The sequence below is a fragment of the Olea europaea genome, chromosome 1 (assembly GCF_002742605.1).
Source record: "Olea europaea var. sylvestris chromosome 1, O_europaea_v1, whole genome shotgun sequence".
Taxonomy (NCBI): Eukaryota; Viridiplantae; Streptophyta; class Magnoliopsida; order Lamiales; family Oleaceae; genus Olea; species Olea europaea.
In genome coordinates, this window is record NC_036237.1 from 7,820,490 (window position 1) to 7,834,856 (window position 14,367).

Here is a 14,367-nt window from a genome sequence, read left to right on the forward strand (position 1 = left end):
CAAAGGCCCTTGTCACAGTAGCATTACCCAACTCTGTATACACGTACACGCATAAAAATCACTTTGACACTCTATCTTTCTATCTATCCAATCAGGTTATATGTACACACATTTTATGTGGTACCATACTATTGAACAGTTTAAAAAAAGTAAGCAATTTTTTCACCAATCGAATATTAATAACTCAGGTAACGCTAAAGATGATGTACACTATTGATGTAAAAATGGCATTTCTCCTACTAAAAATAACTTTGCTTTATGTACATCATGGTTTACATCCGACTTATTGAATTTACACTTGTAATCTCACACTGCCTTTCAAATCTCACACATTTAATTCAATTACTATAACATTTCCACGTCATCAATCTATCAAAGAAGGTGTTAAGAGAAGTATACAAATAGATTAATCCTTCTAAAAATACTTTCTTCAAGAAAATGTTCAGATTACATGGGTAGGATCCCCAAATGGTACCGTTCTTTTTGGAGTTGAAAAAAGTCTCTATCGGCATGTTTATCATCGTCGGCTCTGGAGAAGAAGAGGAGTAAGTTAAAATCATCAACTAGCATTGCAGACAAAAATGAAGAAAAACACCAATTGACAAGTCCTTACGCTCAGATGTTAGACGTGAACAAGCACGCAATAGCAGTGGTAGCGTTGGCTGAGGCTGCTTTCGCAGCCACCAAGGCGGTAGCTAAGGTTGTCAAACTAACCAGTGAGAGTAAGAGCAGAAGTTCTGCGGTGTCTTTTACTAGTGAATGCCGTAGGAATTGGCGGCTATAAAGATTCAATCGGCATTTCGAGCTTACCTGGTCAGTACTATAGGTTCACTTTTTTTTATTCTTCCACAAATTTCCCACATATCAGTTTACTTGATCTGGCAAACTTTGATGTTATGTCTTTGTTTCTGCCTATTTTGCTTGAAGTATAAATCATTAGAGTGAATTTCTTTCATTTATTTAAATAAAATTTAACATTTGACATGTCTACAGTGCAGGCCGAGTTAAGAATTATGATATTCGGATCATTTTGTCTAAAAGTTTAAGTCTCTTTAACTGTTCGGGTGGGACTCCAGTGCACCAGGGTAGTTGTGGCAATCCATGATCACCTCGAGAATCTAATCCTTCTTATCCTTATTATGTTACTTGTCCTCTCATGGGACATTATAGCAGTTTACTCCATTTTGGGTAGGAAAAAATCGAATTCATTGGATCTATTTTGTGGTCGAGAATCCCTTACACTTTCCATTTTTGATTATTTTCAAAGGAGAATATTATTCTCCTTACCAAGTTAAACTTTTTCTCAATATGCGTTTCAAATTTATTTATTTATTTATTTGGTTGCTTTCTATTCCCATTTGTTACCTTTCTTTTTCATCTAAAAAAAGTACTTCGATGATGTCTTTTAGTGGTAAAGATAATTTAAGATCCTTTATTTAATGCAGATTAGGACTGTCTTGTTTTAGATAAGTCTTAAAAGCTTGACGTATGCTCAATTATCTTAGGGTTGTTGGAACCCTTGAACTCAGTTGTACCATTTCATCTGAAAGTTTGAGTTGTTGAATGAGCAATTGTTGTGAAGCAGCAATTAAAAATCCTTTAGGGTTCTCTTGTATAGTGTTTAGTTTGTATATGTAGATAAATCCACTAAAGAAGAAACTTGAATCCTCGTCTTTTCCTTTGCAACTTTGTAGGTGACAATTTCTCTATACCCTCTGTTATCCCTTTGGAAATAAAATAGAATTGATGCTTCTATTTTGCCTTTCGTTTTTCAACTCATGATAGAGGGCTTAAGGTAGTCTGTACTGTCTTGTTTTAGATAAGTCTTAAAAGCTTGACATATGCTCAATTATCTTAGGGTTGTTGGAACTCTTGAACTCAGTTGTACCATCTCATCTGAAAGTTTGAGTTGTTGAATGAGCAATTGTTGGGAAACAGTAATTAAAAATCCCTTAGGGTTCTCTTGTATAGTGTTCAGTTTGTATATGTAGATAAATCCACTAAAGAAGAAACTTGAATCCTCGTCTTTTCCTTTGCATCTTTGTAGGTGACAATTTCTCTATACCCTCTGTTATCCCTTTGGAAATAAAATAGAATTGATGCTTCTATTTTGCCTTTCTTTTTTCAACTCATGGTAGAGGGCTTAAGGTAGTCTGTCTACATTACAACTTTAAATGTTTGTCTATAGAAAAAAGTTGATTGATAGAACAGAATCCGAGTCTTTAAATTTAATAGGTTAATATTGTTTGCTATGAAACTTTTGAAGTTGCTTATGGATTTAATGTTGATGCATGGGGTTCTTTCCATATAGCTGGACTGTGCAATAATGCTTCTTTGTATTAGATTGAGAGCATGTATGGCAATGCTTTAAAAGATGAGTTCTAATATAAATTGAAAGCATGTATGGCAAAGCTTTAAAAGATGAGTTCTAACATAAACATTTTTCATGAATTAGTTACTTATCTTGTAAGTAAAGGTGAGCGTTACTTCTAAAATAAGTGACTTTTTTTAACAAAAAAGTGAGAAAAATGTAACTTATGCAAACATGTTTAGAAATAAGAAGTTGCTTTCACTTATTTTTAAGCTTAGCCAAGCACGCTATCGATGCATTCATCATAGAACTATTTACTGCTATATTGAGGTGCAAAGTAGCAAAATTAGGATTCATAAGTCGGACACCATGGCATTCTTTCATATTCAATTGTTTCTTGATTTCCTGATGGACATGTTGTAGGCTAGGTTGGCCTTGAGGGCACTTAAGGGACACGTAAAGCTTCAAGAAGAGGTTTCCTGGCATTGAAACGAACGATTTTTTTGCCCTACTAGACAAAGAATAGAAACAACATATGTCCCAAGACCAAAAACAACCCAGGCCATTGCGACTTCAGTGAAATCCAAAGAACATGGGCGCGCTTCTTCTTCAAAAAAATTGGAGATAGGCAAAAAAGACGCTGCAAAGGCCACAACCAACAAGAAGGAGGTTCTTGCTACCTCTCAAAAGTCAAAAGAAAATTATTCTTCCAATGTTTCAGCAGAAGTGACTAAAGTCTGCTGTGGCCACTTTCCCAAAGATTCGTGTTAAGACATCTTTTGGTTTTGACTCTTTTTATGATGAATCATTCTTTGATGATACAAACCCTCTTGTTTAGTTGGGAAGACATTTCTCTTTCCTTTAGAGGAACAAAATCTCTATCTTCTGATGAACTTCATCCTCCAGTTACCTATTAGACAAATAGAAGATCCATTTCGATGATGAGAATGAGAAGACGAGAAGACAGAGATCCCACTTTTTCACAAGCCTTCTCTAACACACCCACTCCTCAAAGAAAATGACTTGTGAGATTCAAGGAAGACTTTTTGAAGAAAGATATTAGATTCAATTTATAAGTTAAAGCAACTTACCTGACTCATATTCGATGACCTCCCTTGCATTACCAGGTATGAGTGGTTTTGTTGCCAAATTAATAGTATTTTTGGACTAATTACCAGTCAAAAATACCTTTTAATGCCAAAAATAGTAATTACTTTTGTAATGGCAATTGGAATGATATTAACTCCAATTTATTCATTAGCTATGTCACGCCAGATGTTCTATGGATACAAGATATTTGATGCTCCAAACTCTTAATTTTTTGATTCTGGACCGTGAGAGTTATTTATTTCAATCTCTATCTTTTTACCCATACTAGGTATTGGTATGTACCCCGATTTTGTTCTTTCACTATCAGTTGACAAGGTCAAAGTTATTCTATCTAATTCTTTTTATAGATAGTTTTGATGAATAAAAAAAGAAAAGAAAAATCCTATGATTTTTTTAATCGTTCGTTGTACAATGAAAAAAAGAAGGCCTTTTCTTCTTCTCTTAAGTTAAGTAAAAAAATGAATTTGAATCGGCACGAACCCTGTGAATCACTACAATATTTGATTCACAGGGTTCTCATAAGTTCACATAAAGTTATTTTTTTTTACTCATATGCACTGTACACTTTTCTATTCGTAAGAGTCTTTTTTGAATACTTTTGAATTCAATTAGATGTTAATGTAAATGAACCATAACTATGTAGTCCTATTCCTAATAGATTGACCCCAAAATAGTATATCCAAATTATAAGAAAGCCAATAGACGCCACAATTGCAGAATTTATACCCTTCCATTTTATATTGGTTCGAATATGTAAATAAATCGTGAATACGATCTAAGTAATAAATGCCCAAGTTTCCTTTGGGTCCCAACTCCAATATGATCCCCATGCTTCATTAGCCCATACTGTTCCAGAAAGTATCCCTATGTTTAAAAAGATAAATCCTAGACTAATAACTCGATAACTCCAATAATCCAATTGTTGAATAAATTGCGACCTGTAATAATTCTTCGGAGAAAAAAAAAAGAAGTATTTTGTAAAACATTACTTCTTTCATTCATGTATTTGATTTCACCAAAGAAAAATGACCCATTTAAATTTAATAAATGATTACTTGTAAAAAAAAAAAACTTTCTGTTTTTCCTAACTACAACGACTAGAAGTGCTACTGATAATAATGATCCACATAAAAGGGCTGCATAGCCCAATATCATCATACTTACGTGCATTATTGACCACTCGAATTGAAGAGTGGGTACTAATATTTTAGATTCGTGTATTTGAGTTAAAAGACCTGAAGTAGCAAAGTCTTAGGTAAAAATAGCACTTGGCCAGATTATTGCGCTTAATTTTTTTTTTAATTTTTTCTAAAATAGGGAACTATATGAATAAGGAATAAACTCCATGAAAGGAAGATTAATGATTCATATAAATTACTTAGTGGAAAATGTCCCGAATAAATCCAACGAGTAACTAATAATCCTGTTATACAGAAAAAAGTCATTATCATGCCCTTTTCTGATGAATCATAGAGTTTTATGATTTCATCGACAAAACAGGTTATCAAATGAATTGTAACTACAATTGAAATGATCGAAAAAGAAATGTGAGTTAATATATGCTCTAAGGTTGAAAATATCATAAAAATCTTAAAAAATAGGAGATCTTTAATTACAAGAAATCAGGAATTGAATTCATTATAGGATCTATTTAGTTTTTTTAGAAGATGACATGCTGCCACTCAGACTCGAACCGAGATGCTCTAGCACTGCTTCCTAAGAGCAGCGTGTCTTCCATAGCGGCTTGTCTTGAACTCATAATAGCCTATGACTAAGCAATCGCCTAGATTTAAGAATTCAATTAGTTACAATATTTTTTAGGAAAGATTCAAATGGATGAATAAAAATTAATTCAAATAGGTATTTAAAGGTTCATTATTTTAGTTTAGGGCCTTAGTTTTCTTAAGATTTTCGTGTATTTTAGACTCTCTTCAACTTGAACTCTTTAAAACTAGATAGTTTTATTATCAATTAATAGGACAGACTAAAAAAAAAAAAAAAATCAATTTTCTTAATGAATCCAAAAGAAAAAAAAACCTATTTTGGATCACTCAAAATTGATACATTATTCATCCAGACTCTCTTCACTAAGTGTTAGAGATATATAGGGGTGTATATAGGAATTCAGAGAAATCAAAAAGTTAGAAAGTTACACAAAAGGGTTAAAATTTTAATCAGTTAGTTTCAATTATTTTATAAGCTAAAGATTCAAGATTTTCTATTTGCCCTTCTATAGATAGAGAGAAAAAGTGGCTATAGAGAAAAAATAAAAAGTTGATTATTGTAACAAATACGTAGATGCGGAAAATAAGACTCCCTGGCTTGGAAATGGGAAAATATAACTAAAAAGAAAATTGAGTATCTTTTGTTTATTCTTTTGTCAACAAAAAGAAAGTATTTTTTATTTTTTTGAATTGAATTAAGTAAGGTAAATAGAAGAATTCTTATTCTACAAATTCTAAGAGTGGAGCGAATTCCATTTCATATTGATTAACTCAATAGGTAATGGAATTCATAAATTTGATTTTCAAAATGGGTCAATTTTTTGATTCAAGTCGATTCAGATTATTCCAACATTTTATTACTTTTTTTTTGCACAAAGTTTTTTTTTGAATTCCCGGTAGAAAGAGATTTCCCTAAGGAAAATGCTTTTAACACTTTCCCGTATCCTTTTCTTTTCCAAATATTTTTACGAATACGCTTTTTGATGCAGAAGTACGTTTTTTTGGAACTGCCATTTAAATACAAATTAAGAGATTAGTCATTGTTATAGCTGGATGTGAACGACATCTATTATTCAAAATGAATCCGTAGTATTGGGAATTTCTTTTTTAGAAAATATTTTGTTATAAAATAAAAAGGAAAAAAATAGATAGGTTAAAGATATGTGAAAATCACATAAAATATTACTAAAAATAGAAAAAAAGAAGAAGAACATGCTTTTTTCTATTAATTGGTCAAACTCGATAAAAATATAGCTAATTTGAATTGAATTTTCAGAGACTAGTAATTAATCTTTTTCTTTCATATGATTTGACCAATTGTAACTTCTTGATTTAAATATTTGGAATATTTAATAGAATAAGTAAGAATAAAAAATTAGAAAATTCTATTTAAATTAGTGCATATCTTGATTATTTTATTGACTTCTTTCAAAAGAGGTAAGATTCGGTGAATTGGAAACAATTAGTTAAATTTTTTTTTAGGGAATAGACATATCAATATGCATGGATCATATCTTTTGTTCCACTTCCAGTTCCTATGTTAATAGGAGTCGGACTTCTTCTTTTTTCGATGGCAACAAAAAATCTTCGTCGTATGTGGGCATTTTCGAGTATTTTATTGTTAAGTATAGTCATGATTTTTTCAATTAATCTGTCTATTCAGCAAATAAATAGCAGTTGTATCTATCAATATGTATGGTCTTGGATCATCAATAATGATTTTTCTTTAGAATTTGGCTACTTGATTGATCCACTTACTTCTATTATGTCAATTTTAATCACTACTGTTGGATTTATGGTTCTTATTTATAGTGATAATTATATGGCTCATGATCAAGGATACTTGAAATTTTTTGCTTCTATGAGTTTTTTCAGTACTTCCATGTTAGGATTAGTTACTAGTTCCAATTTGATACAAATTCGTATTTTTTTGGGAATTCGTTGGAATGTGTTCCTATCTATTAATAGGGTTTTGGTTCACACGACCTATTGTGGCAAATGCTTGTCAAAAAGCATTTGTAACTAATCCTGTAGGGGATTTTGGTTTATTATTAGGAATTTTAGGTTTTTATTGGATAACGGGTAGTTTCGAATTTAGGGATTTATTCGAAATATTAAATAACTTAATTTATAATAGTAAAGTCAATTATTCATTTGTTACTTTGTGTGCTGCTCTATTATTTACCGGTGCAGTTGCTAAATCTACACAATTTCCCCTTCATGTATGGTTACCTGATGCTATGGAGGGACCTACTCCTATTTCGGCTCTTATGCCTGCTGCTACTATAGTAGCAGCGGGAATTTTTCTTGTAGCTCGCCTTCTTCCTCTTTTTATAGTTACACCTTACATAATGAATTTAATCTCGTTCATAGGAATAATAACAGTATTATTAGGAGCTACTTTAGCTCTTGTTCAAAAAGACATTAAGAGGGGTTTAGCCTATTTGACCATGTCTCAATTGGGTTATATGATGTTAGCTCTAGGAATGAGGTCTTATCAAAGTGCTTTATTTCATTTGATTACTCATGCTTATTCCAAAGCATTATTATTTTTAGGGTCTGGATCTATTATTCATTCAATGAAAACTATTGTTGGCTATTCTCCAGATAAAAGTCAGAATATGGCTCTTATGGGTGATTTAACAAAACATGTACCAATTACCCGGATTTCTTTTTTATTACGTACAATTTCTCTTTGTGGTATTCCACCTTTTGCTTGTTTTTTGCCAAAAGATGAAATTCTTAATGATAGTTGGTTGTATTCGCCGATTTTCACAATAATAGCTTGGACCATAGTAGGATTAACTGCATTTTATATGTTTCGGATCTATTTACTTACTTTTGAGGGGCATTTAAATGTTTATTTTCAAAATTACAGTGGCAAACAAAATACCCCTTTCTATTCAATATCTCTATGGGGAAAAGGGGGTTCCAAAAGAATTAACAAAAATTTTCGTTTATTAAAAATGAATAATAGTAAAAGTTCTTCTTCTTCTTCTTCTTCTTCTTCTTCTTCTTCTTCTTCTTCTTCTTCTTCTTCTTCTTCTTCTTCTTCTTCTTTTTTCAAACAAGACATATCGAAGTGATAAAAATGTAAGAAACATGGTAGGACCTTTTATTACTATTGTTCATTTTGAGAATAAAAAGGATTATTCCTATCCTTATGAATTCGACAATACTATGTTATTTCCTTTACTTGTATTGGGCATCTTTACTTTTTTCGTTGGATCTATAGGAATTCCTTTCAATCAAGAATTGGATATATTAACCAAATGGTTAACTCCATCTATAAACCTTTTACATCAAAAGTTGAATGATTCAATCGATTGGTATGAATTTTTGAAAGATGCAATTTTTTTCAGTCAGTATAGCTTATTTCGAAATATTTATAGCGTCCTTTTTATATAAACCCATTTATTCCTCTTTCAAAAATTTGAATCAATCAATTTATTTGTTAAAACAGGTCCTAAGAGAAGTCTTTGGGACAAAATTCTCAATGGTCTATATAATTGGTCATATAATCGTGCTTATATAGATGCTTTTTATACAACATCCTTAACTAGGGCGGTAAGAGGATTAGCCCAATTAACTCATTTTTTGATCGACGAGTAATTGATGGAATTACGAATGGGGTTGGTGTTATAAGTTTTTTTTTTTTTTTGTAGGAGAAGGTATCAAATATGTAGGGGGTGGACGCATATCTTCTTATCTTTTCTTCTATGTATCTTGTGTATCAATATTTTTATTAGGTTTTTATTTTCCGATTTTTTGATAAGTATTTTGAATTTGGAATTGTCGTGATTTTCATTGATATTCATCAGATAAGAATCTTCATAAATTGGGCTATTTTTAGAGTTTGTCTCTGTTAATCGAAAGTGGAATTCATCCCGTGTTTTTTTCTTTCCATTAACTCGGATTTCTTCCGTTTCATCGATTTTGTTTGGATCCTCCTTTTCTTTAGAAATAAAGGAAGGAGAAGGATCTTCTTCGGCGAGTCTCTCTTGTTCTTGTTTAGTCCTCTTCATTTTGTAAGCTGTTTCTATTTCTAAATCTCTTTCTTCCTCACTTTCCACCTTTTCTTCCATTTTTGAGGTTTCTTTCCATTTCTTAATAAGAATGGGTGACCGGATTCTGCTTAGATAGTAGACACAGGTAAGAAATAAGAGAATACTAAAGATTCGAGACATAGAATTTCTCAATTCTGACACAAGGTACTTATTAGATCGAATGTACTTATTCGATCTAATGGAATGATTTTACCGTATCCAGACTAATGCCAATCCAAACCATTTCATGAATAAAATGTGCCCAATTAACTAACCAACAAAGCTACTCGTTACAAATAACATCTTGTTGTTGCATCGAAACGTATAAATGTTGACTAATCTAGCTAACATTGAACTTGGTAAAATGAAATGGTTGAATAATTGAAAAATGAGATTATTCAGGAACACACATTGAATGCTGAAATTACGCATTGAATTTCTGGTAGTAGATCCATAATAAAAAAAGTGTTTGTGATTGTTCTAGAAGAAATGAAATAAAAGATATGGTAAAGCTAGGGCAGTTATTGTATGAGGTCTACCCAATGCTAGATGCAGAGGCACATAATAGATCGATATGAACATCATGAGCTATCCCATAATAAAACCAGTTGTTGCTGATACCTTCTTCTGGGTTCCTTCTTCCATAACCTAAGCTCGGAGAAGGAAGAAATAAGAGGGGCCTATGGAGAATGTGGTCAGAAATCCATAATAGAGTTCGACCACAACGACCGAATTGATTATCTTCATGCATAAGGATACTAGATTACCTAGTAGAAAGATTGAAAAATCATCACAAACCTCCCTTATTTCTTTTCTATTGCAATTTCTGGATTATTGTATGATGATTTTTGAACTTTCCATATATAGAAAAGAAATAGAAAGAGATAGACTAGAAATGACATCTGTTATGTCAATGACACTAGAGGGTTATTAAATGAATGGAATTGGGATATGGATGGAATATAATGAAATAGAGCCACTTTGAGGTTCTCTCTGAAGTGAGACATGAAGGGAGCCACTACGAAGAAGTTCCAAGGAGTTACGAAGGAAGCTTCGAAGCTTCGAGCTCATATTGGTCATGGGCTGAGAATGGGAATTGAACTCTATGAGATCTAATCTCCCGTTGTTCTTCAGTAGCTTAGTGGTAGAGTGGTCGGCTGTTAACTGATTGGTCATAGGTTCAAATCCTATTTGGGGAGATTTGATTCATTCTGAATTAACAAATTCAGAAAAAGGAGGTTCGCTTTGACCGTTAAGAGTAGGTAACCTATTCTTGTCTTTGTTTCTATCTCATCGTATCACGTTCTGTTCTGCGAGATTTGAAAATCACCATCAATACCTCAGTGTAGGTTCGGGATAATCCTTTGTTCCATAGCCCTGGGGCAATTTACAACTAGCTAATTAAGAATTCTCAGATGTACTAGCAATGCATCTTTGATGCAATCATTGATTCTCCCGAGAGCTCACAATTGTTGCGAGCAAACATATTAATGATGAGGAAGGCATTTTTGTTATGCTACTAATACTTGTACTTGCTCTGCTATTCTGCCCAAGCCTGGCTGAGGAAGAGTTATGGGGCATAAAATAAAAAAAGAAGATGGGCCGGGGGCATACTATTTGTAATGATTCCATCATTCACGATAAATAATAAATAGAAAGAAAAAGCCATTTCAAAGACCCACACCCAAGTTCCATAGCTTTTGGTCCACTATCCTGATCATGATTTTCCTATCCCCACAGGGAAAGGTACTTCCCTTTTGTTTTGGGCCTGTTGTGGGCAAGGAGGGATTCGAACCCCCAACACCGTAGTTCGTAGCCATGTGCTCTAATCCTCTGAGCTACAGGCCCGACCTTGTCTACACTGGATATGTTCCTAAGAGTACCCTAAAAAAAGGAACCTTTCCTCTTCCCTCTCCAGCCATTTCATTTCGGGTTAAGAAGATGTGAAAGTGCGTTTATCTCTATAAGAACAGTGCATTTCGAGGTGTGAAGTGCGAGAGAAGGGATGTCATAATTGGGGTGGGCTTACTAATTAGATACTTTCAGTAGTTATCCACTCCGCACTTGGCTACCCAGTGTTTACCATGGGCACGATAACTGGTACACCAGAGGTGCGTACTTCCCAGTCCTCTCGTACTAGGGAAAGGTCCTCTCAATGCTCTAATGCCCACACCAGATATGGACCGAATTGTCTCACGAAGCTCTGAACCCAGCTCATGTAGCACTTTAATGGGCGAACAGCCTAACCCCTGGAGCATACTACAGCCCCAGGTGGCAAGAGTCGACATCGAGGTGCCAAACCTTCCCGTCGATGTGAGCTCTTGGGAAAGATTAGCCTGTTATCCCTAGAGTAACTTTCATTCGTTGAGCGATGGCCCTTCCACTCGACACAGTCAGATCACTAAGGCCGACTTTTGTCCCTGCTCGATGGGTGGGTCTTGCAACCAAGCTCCCTTCTGCCTTTACACTTGAGGGCCAATCTCTGTCTAGCCTGAGGAAAGCTTTGCACGCCTTAGTTACCTTTTGGGAGGCCTACGCCCCATAGAAATTGTCTACTTGAGATTATCCCTTGGCTCGTAGGTCCTGACATAAGGTTAGAATTCTAGCTCTTCGAGAGTGGTATCTCACTGATAGCTCGGGCTCCCCGGAAGGAGGCCTTCTTCGCCTTCCACCTAAGCTACGTAGGAAAGGCCCAAACCCAATCCCAGGGAATAGTAAAGCTTTATGGGTCTTTCTGTCCAGGTGTAGGTAGTCCGCATCTTCACAGACATGTCTATTTCACCGAGCCTCTCTCCGAGATAGTGCCCAGATCGTTACGCCTTTCGTGTTGGTCGAAACTTACCCGACAAGGAATTTCGCTGCCTTAGGACCGTTATAGTTATGGTCATCGTTCACCAGGACTTTGGTCGTCGGCTCCCCTATCATCAAGTTACCAACTTCCTTGACCTTCTAACACTGGGCAGGTGTCAGCCCCCATACATGATCTTACGACTTTGCAAAGACCTGTGTTTTTGGTAAGCAGTCGTCTTAGCCTGGTCACTGAGACCTCCTTTGTGAGGAGGCACCCCTTCTTTCAAAGTTACGGGGCTATTTTGCTGAGTACCTTAGAGAGAGTTGTCTCGAGCTCCTAGGTATTCTCTACCTACCCACCCGTGTTGATTTTGGGTATAGGTATCCTATTATTTAAAGGTCGTTCAAGCTTTTCCTGGGAGTATGGTGTGGGTTACTTCAGCGCCATTGCGTCTGGTACTCGAACATTGTCTCGAGGCATTTTCTCTACCCATTCTTACCCTAAAAAAGCAGGGGCACCTTACGTTCTTGAATCAATAACTAGCTTTCGACTAACCTAGCTTCCTCTATCCCTTGGGACCAACAAGGGGTAGTACAGGAATATTCACCTATTGTCCATTAACTACACCTTTCGACCTGATCTTAGGCCCTGAGTCACCCTCCATGGATGAACTTTGTAGAGGAACCCTTAGGTTTTCGAGGCATTGGATTCTCACCAATGTTTGCGTTACTCAAGCCAACATTCTCGCTTTCGCTTCGTCCACCACTGCTCGTACGGTGGCTTCCTTCTAAGTTAGAACGCTCCTTTATTGATGTATTTTTACATCCCACAACTTCAGTAGTTCGCTTAGCCCCATTCATCTTTGGTGCAAGAGCACTCGATAAGTGAGCTATTATGTACTCTTTCAAGGGTGGTTGCTTCTAGGAAAACCTCCTAGCTGTCTCTGCATCCCTACCTCCTTTATCACTGAGCTATCATTTAGGGGCCTTAGTTGGTGATCTGGGCTGTTTCCCTCTCAATGATGAAGCTTACCCCCATTATCTTACTGGCCGACCTTGACCCCTGTTATTTTGAGGCATATCTAGTATTCAAAGTTTGCCTCAATTTGGTACCGCTCTCACAGCCCACACCAAAATAGTGCTTTACCCCTAGATGTTCAATCAACTGCTACGCCTCAATGCATCTCGGGGAGAACCAGCTGGCTCTGGGTTCGAGTGGCATTTCACCCCTAACAACAACTCATCCACTAATTCTTTAACATCAGTCAGTTCGAACCTCCACTTAGTTTCACCCAACCTTTATCCTGGTCATAGATAGATCACCCAGCTTTAGGTCCATAAGCAGTGACAATTGTCCTATAAAGACTCACTTTCGTTACGGCTCCGATGGGTTCCCTTAACTAAGCCACTGCCTATGAGATGCCGGCTCATTCTTCAACAAGCAAGCGGTCAGAGGCCTGGTTCCTCCCACTACTTGGGAGCTTACAGTTTCATATTCTATTTCACTCCTCAATGGGGGTTCTTTTCACCCTTCCCTCACGGTACTACTTCGCTACTGGTCACCCAGAAGTATTTAGCCTTGTAAGGTGGTCCTTGCTGATTCACATGGGATTCCACGTGTCCCATGTTACTCGGGTTAGAGCATAAGCTAGTGATGCTTTTGGCTACTGGACTTTCACCATCTAGGGTATAGCATTCGTGTTGCTTTACCTAGCAGCACGACCACAACCCCGTTTTCACGATTTAGGCTGCTCCCATTTTGCTCCTCGCTACTACGGGAATCGGTTTTGCTTTCTTTTCCTTTGACTACTAAGATGTTTAAGTTTGCCAGGTTATCTCTTGCCTATCCATGGATTCAGTAGTAGTTTGAAAGGATGCCCTATTCAGGAATCTCCGAATCTATGCTTATTTTCAACTCCTCGAAGCATTTCGTCGATTACGCCCTTTCTATCTCTGAGTGCCTAGATATCCATCGTAAGTCTTTTCTCATTTGAACCTCGCCCTTCTAAGGCTATGCCATCCTAAGGTACTGCTAAATGGATGTATCTTATCAACGTCCTGAATGATAAATCATAGATCGAACCGCTAAATCGGAAAAATTGGGTGTTATCATATAGCATTGTATCGACTAAGTTCATGAGTTGGAGATAAGTGGACTCGAACTGCTGATATTCGTTGCAGGGTAAACCACCGCCTCTCAGGCTCCCTATTGATTCTACCATAGAGGCTGATGATAGGTAATAATTCTCCCCGAGCGTAGCTTACAACTTTCATCGTACTATGCTCTTCAAAGAGCAACTCTTCTCAAAATCTCACTCGAAAGGTGTTGAGTTGGAATCCCATTCTAACTAAGGATTCTTGTGGTTTTGGAGGTTCCAGCTATAGG

At 35.9% G+C, this 14,367-nt stretch overlaps 1 non-coding gene and 1 pseudogene across 1 annotated transcript; one reads left to right on the plus strand and one right to left on the minus strand.

Moving 5' to 3' along the window:
• Positions 1-8,924: 8,924 nt before the first annotated feature.
• On the minus strand, positions 8,925-11,479 carry LOC111403893 (annotated as a pseudogene).
• On the plus strand, positions 10,319-10,390 carry TRNAN-GUU. The gene has a single exon. It is a non-coding gene; the product is annotated as a tRNA-Asn (tRNA).
• Positions 11,480-14,367: the final 2,888 nt, after the last annotated feature.